At 35.9% G+C, this 12,682-nt stretch overlaps 2 pseudogenes; one reads left to right on the top strand and one right to left on the bottom strand.

The window, feature by feature from the left end:
- Positions 1-61: 61 nt before the first annotated feature.
- LOC121217099 (probable ubiquitin-conjugating enzyme E2 18) lies at positions 62-2,830 on the top strand (annotated as a pseudogene).
- A 3,189-nt stretch (positions 2,831-6,019) lies between these two features.
- Positions 6,020-9,782, bottom strand: LOC121217098 (cytokinin dehydrogenase 5-like; annotated as a pseudogene).
- Positions 9,783-12,682: the final 2,900 nt, after the last annotated feature.

The raw sequence follows: 12,682 nt of genomic DNA, 5'->3' as shown, positions 1-12,682 counted from the left end.
CATTTATTTCTCTCCAAATATTAAAAAAAAAAATCAGTACCGTATTTTAGTACAGATTTTTCCCTTCTCAAAGTATATAAAATTGAACAGACGGCACCGTCTTTGTCTCTCCTTTTCTTTTTCCTCGCTCTCTCGCACGGAAGCCATGACTAGCTCCTCCACTCATTCACGCAAGGTTTGTATGTCTCTTTGTTTTTCCGATTTAATTTCGTTATTTATTTGTCCACAATTTTGGGTTGCGTCTGTCGGATTACTTCTCCTTATTTGTTTTTTTATATTTGTTGATTTTGTGACTATATATTTTTGGAGATGCTTTTTGCGTAGGCTTTAAGCAAGATCGCATGTAATAGACTTAGAAAGAGTTAGTGGAGTGGCAAGTTAATCCACCTGCCGGATTTAAGCACAAAGTAACTGATAATCTCCAAAGGTTTTGTTCACTTTCAATTAATCTCTTTTCTTTTTTATCGGGATTAATTTGGGAATTTAGTCTCTAATTTGTTGTGTTTTTTGTGGAAAGATGGATAATCGAAGTCAACGGAGCCCCTGGAACGATTTATGCAATGAAACTTATCAGCTTCAAGTTGATTTTCCTGAGCATTACCCTATGGAGGCACCCAGGTATCATCCTTTCTCTTTGCTTTCCCTTTTTGTTTTGTCGAGTAAAGTGTGAAATTGGAAAGATAAAGTGAGACTGACAATTGAATTTGAACGGAATCATTTATTTGACTTCACGATTGCTGTTGTATTTTATGATGATTATGATATTCTTTTGTTGATGATCAGGTGATTTTCATCCCTCCGGCTCCTCTACATCCTCACATTTATAGCAATGGACATATTTGTTTAGGTATGTTTATACCACTCGTGATTTTGTATAGTTATATTGTTGTATCCCTTGTTGCTAACCGCACTTAAGTTTTAAACAGCTAGTCTTTCTAATCTTGCTTCTTGCTGCTTGAAATTGGTATGATGTTACCAGTTGACTGGTAATGATGTTTTTGGGAAATTTGCTTGTAACCATAAATGCAGTGCTTCCTGACATATTGCTTTGAGTTTCCTGTCACCGTCTGTCACCCTCTTATGATCTCATCTTTATGAACCGACAATAGATTTTTGTAAACAAAAATCTGATTCTGGTAATAGATTTGAAGAACTGGCATATTGGATGATTGGAAGGTCCTCTAATGTGTCAATGAAATAGTGTACGGCCGTTGCTTTCATTGGATGTCAACATAATTAAATGATGGATATGTCTACTTTATCATTATTATTTGTTAATTGTAGTTCTTTAGCAAATTATTTATACTTTGGATCTTAACACTCCTGCTGTGCTGTTTTCATTTTTATCGTTCATTTTTCTACTCAAGATGTGATTCTATTAAGATTTGATCAAAATCATTGCATAGATTTTTGGCGCTGAAGGCTTTCTGAGTCACATCACTAATATTATAGCCCTGCAGATGATGTGATAATTCACTATTTTTCATTCCGAGGTGATAGCTAGAGAATTATAAAATTTTCTGTTTCTATCTTGGAGGACTATGTCTTATATACCAATACTGGTTTAGGGAGTGTGTCAGAAATTGTTTGTCACATGATGAATATTAGTGAATTAAAATTTTAAGAGAGATTCAGCATATTTCTTCATAGCGTCAAATTTTTAAGGTTTTTTTTGGTTATTATCTGTCTTGGGTGATGTTGACCGATAATGTTGTATCACAAGGCAGTAAATTTTGGTCATTTAAATGTTGTCTTTTTTTGCTTTGGCTTATGTATCTTCAAGGCATTACTGAATTTTTGTAAGTCTCTGTCCACGTGACATTTTTGTCCTAACTCTTCTTTATATGTTTGTTATTGTACTTCCTGGTTAAATCGTTATGGGTTCTGTTCGTTCTGGGTAGATTTTATTTAATTTTTTCTGTGTTTGTGCTCCAGTTGTGTGTGTTTTCGTGTTAGTCAAGCTTTGTCTCTTTATTTATTTTTTGTTCCTTAGAGCAATGCATGATCCACATAACACTAATGGAAGCTATGATATAATGATATAAGCATTTGCTCTCATGTATGCAACGAATAGGCTGCAGGGGGAAAAAGATTGCACTTGCAAGAGTTAATAAGAAACAATTGGACACCGAGTTAAAAAGTATAAAAACAGTAAGGTTACCAGGCCTTATATCTGTTTTGTAGATATTTTCCCTACAAATAAACGTGTAGCTGACCAACTAAAATCATATGTTTATATCTGTAGTAGCTGGTCCCTATATGTTTCTCATTATGATAGGCATCCTCTCATTTATCAAGCTCAACTGTAAGGTTTGTTGAACTCTTATTGTGTTGCCATTGTTTTTGTTTCCTAGATCTTGTCTTTCAAGTGAAAGCTGAAATACTGATTCACTTTGCATAATGCAGCCGCCAATGATATGACATCGTTAAGAACTTCGAATGGGAGTCTCCCCAGGAGACGAGTGGTGGTCCTGATGATAAGTGTAATATTTTAGAACTGTTATTATCTTATAACTGAGGGTTTCATCAGGAGAATGGGAAAAGGTTGGCCCTCCCTAAGCTTTGGTATCTTCTAAATTTGCCTTTGTTGCTGTGTATGAAATTGTGAATCAAAATAGATTTAATTTGAATTGGCTGCCTCTTCAAGCAGCGGGAGTCGGGAATCCAATATAAACCTGGTCCTAATCATGTTAGACCCCATTTGTCAATCATGGTGGGGTGCATGGGAGGACCGTTAACGTATAACTTATTGCATGTTGATGATGAAGTAATTGATGTGCGGCTAACTCATGCTGTTGATAATGTCTATGGAGAGTTAAAGCCCGCATAACTGCATGAACTCATTTTGTGTTAAATCTATATGGTCTGTCTCTACTATCTCTATCTATTATTAAGTCTAAATTATTATAATTGATTAGTTGGTGTTACGAGTTTTTACCTATTAATGCCAAAAGTCTATTTCTTTTTTAAGCAAGATGTTATTTTAGGTATTTATATATTTTTTTCATATTTGATAAATTTAGAAAAAGATTGCACGGAATTGTGATATTAACATTTTAATTTTATCATTTTAATCAAAATACATTTAATTTTTATTAAGTGTTTTTATTAATTTAAGTTGAACTCTGATGGGGTATTTTTTGTGGCTATTTAAAATGAATATGCCCGCAATTAAATAGTAACTGATTTAAATATTACTTCGTATTGTATGCCTCCTTAGCTGAAAGCTGTCCCGTAAAAATCTTGTGCCCAGTCTGTTTCCTACTTGATACTTGCGGTTGGGGGATGAATAATTTTTTAGCTCACATCGTGGTCCTAACTTTAATCTATAAAATGTAATGAAAGAAATAAGAATTTAACATTCATATCCAACTGACGGGAAGTGATTGGCTCCTTATATCTTTTCTTTAGGTAAAAAAATGAAATTGTTAGACCGAATATTATCTATTCATTTGATTCATAATTTTATTTTTAATGTTTTATAACATTTTATATTTTAATAATTTAAATATTCATATTTATAAAAATTAAACTAATTATAATTTATTTAAATATAGAATTCAACTTCATTTAGATAATTATGATTATTTAACTTGTCAATATAAAATATATTTAAATAATAACATAACTTAAATTAGATCTGTTAATAGGTCGGGTTGTCTAAAGTAGGAATGCTTGGACAAAAAAATAGGCTTGGAAAAATGACCTACTTAGAAAAGGGTTGGGCTTCGGTAAGATTTTTTTGTCAAGCCCGACTGAATTTGAAAAAAAAAAGACATTGTTGTTTTGTTGTGTTTTCCTTGTTTGCTCTCATTTCACTATTATGTTACTATTATTTATTGTTATTATTTGATATTGTATAACTCTTATTTATTGTTAATTTTATTACTATTTTAGAGGCATCTACTTATTAAGTTGCACTTATCTTAATGTATTTTAAGTATAAATATATTTTTTTTTTATTTTCAATTTGTTAGAAAATATTTACTTTAATATTTTTAGTGTTTTGATTTATTATATTTTTATATAAAAAAAAAAAATTAATACGACCCGAGTTTTTCAAGCTGAGCTGGGCAAATATTAAGCTTGTTTTCAGGTGGCCCAGGCTAGATTTTGTTTAAAGCCCAGCCCATGACAGGTGTAACCTAATACAATAAATTAAATAAAAATTAACCGAGTAGTATGGTTGGAATCAGTTCGAGACTTTGAATTTCCTTACTCAGCCCTAGATACGGGCCAGTGATGACAAATTTACAAATTAGAATGTCTCAGTTGGGTTTAGATTTATCTTTAAAGTTCAGGCCCTGTAGGACGCTGAGTTGGGTTTGGACCTAGTTCCGATGAAAAACGTCGGAGTTGATGCTGCCGCCTTCAACCGCCGTTTGATCCTGCTTTATCTTCTCTATCTCTACACGGTATCGCCTTCAATCCTTTAACCCTAACTTAGCCTCTCAAATTTAATCAGAATTCACCTAGTTGTTTGGCACAATATTTTTCACACGACTTTTGTTTGTGAAGTAAACCAAAGATATATGAGTGGTATCCAGGTGTTTGGCATCGGTGATCTGTGTGCTTCATGGTCCCTGTTAGCATTGGGTCGGCTCAATATTTCTGTCAATTATTTGGATAGTAACTAGCTCTGTTTCGTTTTCTGGTATTTGTGAGTGTGCAACATTCTGAAAGAAAAGAAGGCAGATGGTTTTATGCTATTATTGACAGTGACACCAAATGGCTCTATGGCCGTGGAAAGACTTATTATTGACAAGCTCCGGTTTTGCAAGCCTGTTTGATTTAACAACCAAAAGCAGTCATTCTGTCATTGATGTTGTACCCTGTTTGTATCTTGAGTGGTTTGACCTATAAACTTAACCCTATGTGTGGAGATTGCACCAGTAGCTCGCCAATCACCGCCACATGGTGTAATATTACTTCTCCATTCCACCATTGTGCGACATTTGAAGTCTGGTTCAGGCTATACAATTAAAGTACGTATGTATGATAGAGATTGAGTAAGCATATGCCAAACCTTTTTTTAATCCAACATTTTTGGATGAAGTTTGTGCTAAATCTATTACCCAGCGTCTCCTGATTCACTTTGTGGATATTTCTTTAAACAATCCTTGCTTTAGGATGAAGAAAACATGACGCGCATTGCAGGCAGTAACTACTTAAATTGGTGACTGAGCTAAAAGTAACTCAACGGAAAAGAAAACGATATATTCACTCGCCTTAAGAAATTTGCAACGAGTTGAGGCAGAGATCCAAATTAGTGCCATCATGCTGAGAGCCATATATGTTATGGCTCAAACTTTTTTGATTGAACAGGTAAAAATTCCAGTGCTAGACCATTTAATATTCTTTTCACACTTTTAAACCTACTGCAGTCCACTTTATTCTATTTCTTTTGTGTTTTGTCTCTGTGGAGGGTAAAACCAAAGTGATAGTCATTTTAAAAGTCACATTATCCGCCTACTGATTATGATAGGGAGGTATTCATCGCACGTTTCTATTATGTCATGTCTTACGAATTTACAACTTCATAAAAGCTTTTTTTTTTTTTTAATTTCTGATTTGACGTTGCCAATCCTCTCTGTGCTTGCAAGTGTGCCCTGGGAACGCGACAAAAGCTTGGGTCGGAATCAAGTGAATCCTGCAGTAGAGGAAAAAAAATGGGAGAATCCAAGACAAAGATACATTGCAGATCATCCACTACTCTGTAGTGACTATGTCATCCATTTCAACTTATGAACTGCATATATAGAGCTAGTTCTATATTTACAGGTGTAAAAGAGAAGGGTAAAAAACAGCAAATCGCCAATCCATGCTGGATATGGAACTGGAACCAGCAGTGTGAAGAAGCTGCAGACAAGATGCAGAAGGCTATCAGTTGGGGCGGTCGGGATCACGAGCACTGCTATATTACAATAACATCACATGTGCCCTGCAAATAGATACGGATGGATCCTCCTCTTTCCACTGTCTGCATCAAATTCCTCCCGAGAAAGCAACTTCTCAACTGCACCAACTATTCCCTCTCTCTCCTCATCACCTTTTTCTAATTTGTTAACCTTAATATCATCCATTAATTTTCCTCCTTGTCCCTGTGACGCCATTCTTTATCTACAGTACAACAAGAACAAGGATATTCCTAGTCCAGTAGTACGTTAATATGATCTGTTTCTAGCTTAGTTTTGAAAAAGCAGTGGTCATTGCCATGAAGCCATATTGGTGGGTGTGAAAATCTGTTGGCCTGAAGCCAAAATGTGCCTAGGGTCAAATTCCATTTTCAATCGATAGAACCGATCCCACTTATTTCTAGTGGTCCCCCACTCTTGATGTGTCGTGTAATGAGGGTAAATACTGCTTCACTGTGATCCCAGCTTCATCACAGAATCTGAGAATCTGACGGTTCTGATTGGTTAGGTACTCCAGGCTATGGGTTTCCTCCCCATTATCCAAGGCTGATCTTAGCAATGCCACCAGGTAAACACATCCTCATCCGGCGTAACCGCGGAGCTCCTATGGTCCCATCTGCACCATATTACAATAACATGCACGCATGAGCCCAATTGCAGCAAAACCCTTCTTCTTTTTTTTTTTGCATGGTAAAAAAAGATGTTTTGGTTAGACATTATGTGTGTGCATGAGGAAATGGTAGTTGAGATTTGATGGTTTTAAGGAATCAAGGGACCCAGGCATGGCGGGGTGATTGGTCGTTAACCTGTACTAACGGCCATGTTTCTGGAACTACCTTCTAACAAAGACATGGATAGTTCCCATCAGTGGCTCCCCGGAGATGATCTTCTGACACGAGAATCTTCCCGCTTGGATCATCATCTTCATTACCGTCGATTTGTTGGGGTCAACAAAAGAGCTAAAGTGTTCAATTTTCCTACCTGGCTCTGCCTTTCATCTGTTGGCGTTGGGACTGGGAGCATCTGCATGTTCCCCCACGTGTTTTCCTTTCTCAATTCACCACTCCTAATGTGTCATCATCTTTCGTCGGGACCACCATTATTGAATTACTCATGGTTCTACTGATTTTTTTGTTTTTTGTTTTTCAACCACACCACCCACCTCCTCTTTCATCATCTTCTATTCTACTTTCAACATGTGGAAGTGGAACCACGGAGTTACCTAATGAAGTAGATGCCTCTCCTTTTCAGAAAATGTGAACTTGAGTGTTTGTGAATTATGGGTGAGGATGATGGTTCCTACAAATACTCTAAAGTGAAAAGTTCGAGGCCAGTGGAATTACTCATCCCCATTTTTTGCACTATATAGGTGGTTCTAATATCAGGGTAGCTAAAAACCCTTAAATTTGTATAGCTTCATTGTATGTGAAAGTTTATATAGCGCCATGTCTAAGCTATGGTGGTGGTGAGCATGGGGTCATAAGAATTAAGAACCGAAGATAATTATTATATAGCATGTTTCATGCATGGAGTGGATGTGGGTGTATAAAGGGACATGAGGAATGACATTTGATAAGGAGAGCATTGTCCAGAATTTTTACTTGTTTTGTTCATCGGGTAGATGAGAATCGGTCCACTTGTTTTATTACCCAAAATACCCTTGAAGACTCCCTTGTCAAAGTCAGCAATCTTTGATTTGGGACAAAGAGGTTTAGCCATGGGTGGGGAACCTCCATAAACCTTTAGATCGGAGCTTCAACTCCGCTTTATGGACCCGGTCCAAGAAATCCACATACGGCATATCAGTTGTAAAGACGGATGCCGTATGAAATTTAATTTCTTCAACAACGACTCTACTTCCTGCATTTCAGTCATCAACCAAAGCTTCGAGTTTTAAAACATTAAAAGATTACCCGAAGTACCAAAACAAAAAACCTTCCCCAAAGAGGAGTAACAAAAAGAAAAAGGCTGCCACCAAACCAAAACAGTTGCTTTTGTCAGGATAAGTTTAACTGCAATCAATTAATATTCAATTACCTCCGGAGAAAGAGATTAATTAGGAGGAGAATAATTTGGTGAGTCATAGACTGGAAGGCTCAGCTTTGTTAATATCTAAAAATATAATATTATACAATTATAAAGTAATGTTCATCAATCTTAATTAGGATTAGATTACACAAGATCTTGCATATGTATTGCATTACTTATTATTTGGTTACAATATTATATTATTTTTTAAGTTAGTCTTCGTAAAATATTTACTACCAGAGATAGATGTGTGTATTTAATAATCTCATCAATACATAAATCTAGGACTTTGGATTTACAAATCCATTGACTTTGGATTGTATAGAAAGTAATCCATATAAATTAATGAGAGCTGTGTCTGTGTGCAGTATTAATATATGTACCTGGTCCGATGGTAGAAGCAGTAGATTCATGGTAGTTCTTGGCGATCTCCAAGCAATACCAAAACGCTCCATTAGGCTCAAGAGAAGAAATTTTGACAGGGTTGTGAGGGGAAAGAAGGATGACCTCCAATTGTTGATGAGACCTTCATCTACAATACGAAGCCTTCAACATAGTCGAATTTTTGGCTAGCTGGTTGTTCATGCAGTGAAATCAGATACTCTGGTCCCTGGTAAAAGTCGAGAAATTGGAATACAGTACCCTGATCCACCTCACCTACAGTGGTTTAAAGAAAAAGAAATGAAAGAGAGAAACACCACGTTTAGAGGCGGAAAAAAACGACAATCACAACACTGCAGTTTCCAGCTTTTAGACACAGACAGCCGTTTGAAATGGGATTGAAAGGCTGAAAATGGACCCTTTGCCACTTAGTTAGTCATGAATGATACTTGCCTTTTAGGTTTTGACAATAACTGGTACTAGGAAAATTAGAGAAGTCTCGCATCGCAATCTAGAACCAACCAGAAACCATTTTATACACAGTTATTAAAGTCTTTACATAAATAATGCTCAAAGACAAAGACAGCGAGATATATACCCTTTGTGGAGCTGGCTCAAGAGAATTCTAGCTCTGGTGATTATTCCAAATTGTCCTAAACCGCCCAAGAACAGCATGAAACATCTCTGAGTTTGTTCTTCTGAGCATGTCAAAAGTTCACCCTTCCCTGTTCGCCAGATATATGTATAAAAGTCCAATACAGTATAAAAACGTACCCCAACCCGTCGGCATACAAATGCATGTCAACGGTTTTTTTTAAGTAAAAGCAAAAAATATGAGCTGCTAAATCCTAATTTCTGTGATGTGTCAAGAGCTATGACAAGACAAATGTATTTCATATGCAAAAACAAACAGAAAATTTAAAGCCAGACAAATCCATGCCACCCCAGACTTTGAAGACATTAAAGAAATAATTTGACCTGGAAAAAACCTAAACTCTTTGGAGTTAATTGTTTTACAAATGGAAAGGACTGCGAGAAGAGAAACGATCATGCAGAAAGTTAAGAAATTAACTGTAACGACGTCGAGTTCGTGGACATTGCTAATTTGTGGACCATGATTGAAAGCTTGGCCACTAATTCAGCATTTGACACGTTCCACCAACAGAAAGGTACAAGTAATCCGTCCATGATTTTGGTGCGAGTCCATGCTGTAGGGTACTCCTCAACACATCTATCCAAAGCTCACCACCCCACACGTCCACGAACCTCTCTTGAGCCACACTCGAGGATAAGTGGTTTCCTCCTGATCCACCCCCTTCTCCTTCGACCCACTCTCTGACCCACCCCGTTTGCGTCTGAGCCTGTCCGTTTTAGAATGGCCGTTCCCTGCTGACACGGTGAAGCCGAATTGACCGTAGCTGCTTTTACAAGTTGACTACGTCCTGAGAAGCCGTGCATGACAGCAACGCGGCTGAGCTCCTGTGCAGCCGAATCGAGAGAAGCGGCTTAACGTCGTGGGGTCGACCTGGTTGACGTCATCCAGAGGAGAGCCGTGGGGTCCAAGGTCATCCACAGTAAAATAATCACAAAAGCGAATGTAGAAAAGTTAGTTGCCAATCAAAAACAATTAATGTTGCTTCGCTTGTTTGGCTGCCGCAGTAATATAGTTTCTTAGAAAATGAAATGAAGATAGCGAAAGAAAAAGATACAAGGAGTTGAAGGGAGGAAAGTGAAGGGAAGCCGGCGGAGATGATGAGAAAAGGAACAAAATCTTTGGTGGCAGAGTTAACTAAGCCCAGATAACACATGCGCATGTATTTTCTGTTTGCCATTTTTTTTTTTCTTTTCTACACGTTAAGTAGAGAGATAGAAATGGTGGGTTTCAAGGAAAAGGGAGGGAGGAGGCGGGGTTGATGAAGAAGCGTCTGAGTTTGTGTAGAAGAAAATAAATTATAACCTATGGAGTCTGATTATAGGTTGCCCGTTGATGTGTCTAGTATATGAGATACATGGAGGTTCTAAATTATAAGACGAAAGGGTGGCGTGAGGTGGGGGCCAGAAGGGGGACACGTGCCCGTTCACGTGCGAGAAGTGGGAATACAGGTGGTGCTGAGAGGGAGAGGGTTATGGTGCGGGGTGCCCCCTTCCCTTAGAACCCCCTTGGAAGGGGAATAGGTGTGGGGCCCACTTAAGATACGGAGTATCGAGATGGGGTCACCAGCTGTGGATGCTTCACGTGGTTGCTGTTCAGCTCAGCTCAGCTCAGATGGAGCCAATGCCTCCTCCATCTTAGGGTGAGTTTGGATGGGCAATCGGGTGCAGTGCATTGAGTTTATTTTTGTTTCCGTTATAATATCGCTATAGTGTCTAATCTCATCGTCATCGCTGTTTTTACACTAATCACAGGTAAATATACGCCCATCCAAACTCACCCTTAGTCTTATCAATAAATAGTTGTTCACTTCCGTGTCATGCATCATCGACTCCCTCGCCCCTCTCCACTCAGCACCATCCCCGCCCTCTTAATTTCCAATTTTTCAAATACATACATACATATACTAATACCCGTAAAGATAAGATTCTCCTATTTCTAACTTGGAATTTAATGAAATACTTGTAATACAAGTCCAATCTGCTATTATTTGTGGTACTAGTCCTAATAACAATAATAATGTATGATATTTCTAATCATTCCTTTCCCCTGTGGAGTGTAACAAGGATAAACGAAAGTGGTGGTTGTTTTGAGAATTTAATTTACAGTTTTGTACCCCAGTCTTGTATGAAATTTGCCAATTTTGAGATGGGATTTTCATTTTACTATCATGTAATTTCCATATTAATGTATTGTTGGAATTAATCTGGGTCATCACAAGCAAGTAAGTACCTTTGTGGCAAACGAATTTGAAGTTGATGGTCCATGCTATATGGAATATTTAATCACGCACACTTTGCATGCCTAGCTTACATTTATTTTGTTTATATCTGATAACTCTCGGTGTTTTTTCTTTGTTTGTTTGAGTACTTTTTACTTCATATTTTTTTCTTTAAAGAATAGTTTTCTGCTTTAATATATACTTCAGGGATATTTATCACTTGCTACTGCTATACTCTATTGATATAAAATGTCTTCTCACCCATGTCTCCAATTCCAACTTATGACTTCAAATTTGATTCAAGATGGGTTAATTTTTATATTGAAAATCCTTCTTCTTCTTTTTTTTTTTTTAAAATTCGTTTGATAAAGTTAACCTACTTTTCTTACTCAATTTCAAACTTGATTATATACTTTCGGCCAAAAATGATTAATTTCAATTTTCAATTGAGATTTCATTTCATTTTTTAGCCATCAGACTTTATTTAAGAAAATAAAAAAATATATCAACAATAAACAATTTTGGTTAGATGCAAATAAGCTTTTGAATTAGTGACAAGAACATTTATATTGTGACACGAGAGCTTGATTTCAATTCCTAGTAATCTCATCCCTACCCTCAATTATTAAAATTTTGATTTGACCCATTAATAAATTGTAATTTAACATTTTTATACAACTCATAAACTCTTAAAACTTTAAATTAGAAAATATATACATTTGAATCTACGATCTCTAATTATTATAATAACTAAATTAATATTCAATTTTTTATTTTTACTTTGATTTCTCTGATAAATGAATATTTATAGACTCGAGTTGGTTGTTATTTTCTCGGACAATTCGTTTGGAATCCAAAATCTTGCATTCAAGTTAACACGTCTTCTTTTGCTCATATCAATGTTCCAAATTATGGGAAAATATAATGTACCAAAAAAATGTAAAAATATAATTTTCTAAACGAGTAATGATATTTTTAACACTTAGAATTGATTATTTTGTTGTTTAGCTTTATTTTTTTACTTTGGTTATTAAATATTAAAATTTAATCAAATGCTTTTAAAAAAAAAAGAAAACTATTAAAAATTTTAATAACATTAAAATGATAGTTGATTATTGATGTGGATGGTTTTCTTTTTATTTTCTTGATATTTGTATAACTTTAAAAAAAATTAATTTTCTACAAAGTGAACGTCAAATGACGTGTATAAATTTCAACTTAAAAAAATTATTAATTTAAAAAATAAAAAACCAAAGTACTAAAAATGAAGGCGAAAGTAAGGAATCCCAAAATTTGTCTCTAATACATGTCCTTTCTTTTACACCATTTTCACCTTACAACTGCATAAATATTCCTTCAGCTCAACTATGACCAAGAACATGATGACATGACTTTTTTTGTGTTGTGTGTGTAAGTGATGACTTCAGACATTAAAAGAAATCAGATTTTATTGTCACCCTTGTCTCTTATCCTCGCTTCAAACAA

The sequence above is a fragment of the Gossypium hirsutum genome, chromosome D05 (assembly GCF_007990345.1).
Source record: "Gossypium hirsutum isolate 1008001.06 chromosome D05, Gossypium_hirsutum_v2.1, whole genome shotgun sequence".
In the NCBI taxonomy this organism is placed as follows: domain Eukaryota; kingdom Viridiplantae; phylum Streptophyta; class Magnoliopsida; order Malvales; family Malvaceae; genus Gossypium; species Gossypium hirsutum.
The sequence above is the reverse complement of the archived record's forward strand: the minus strand, read 5'-3'. Positions and strand labels throughout refer to the sequence as shown.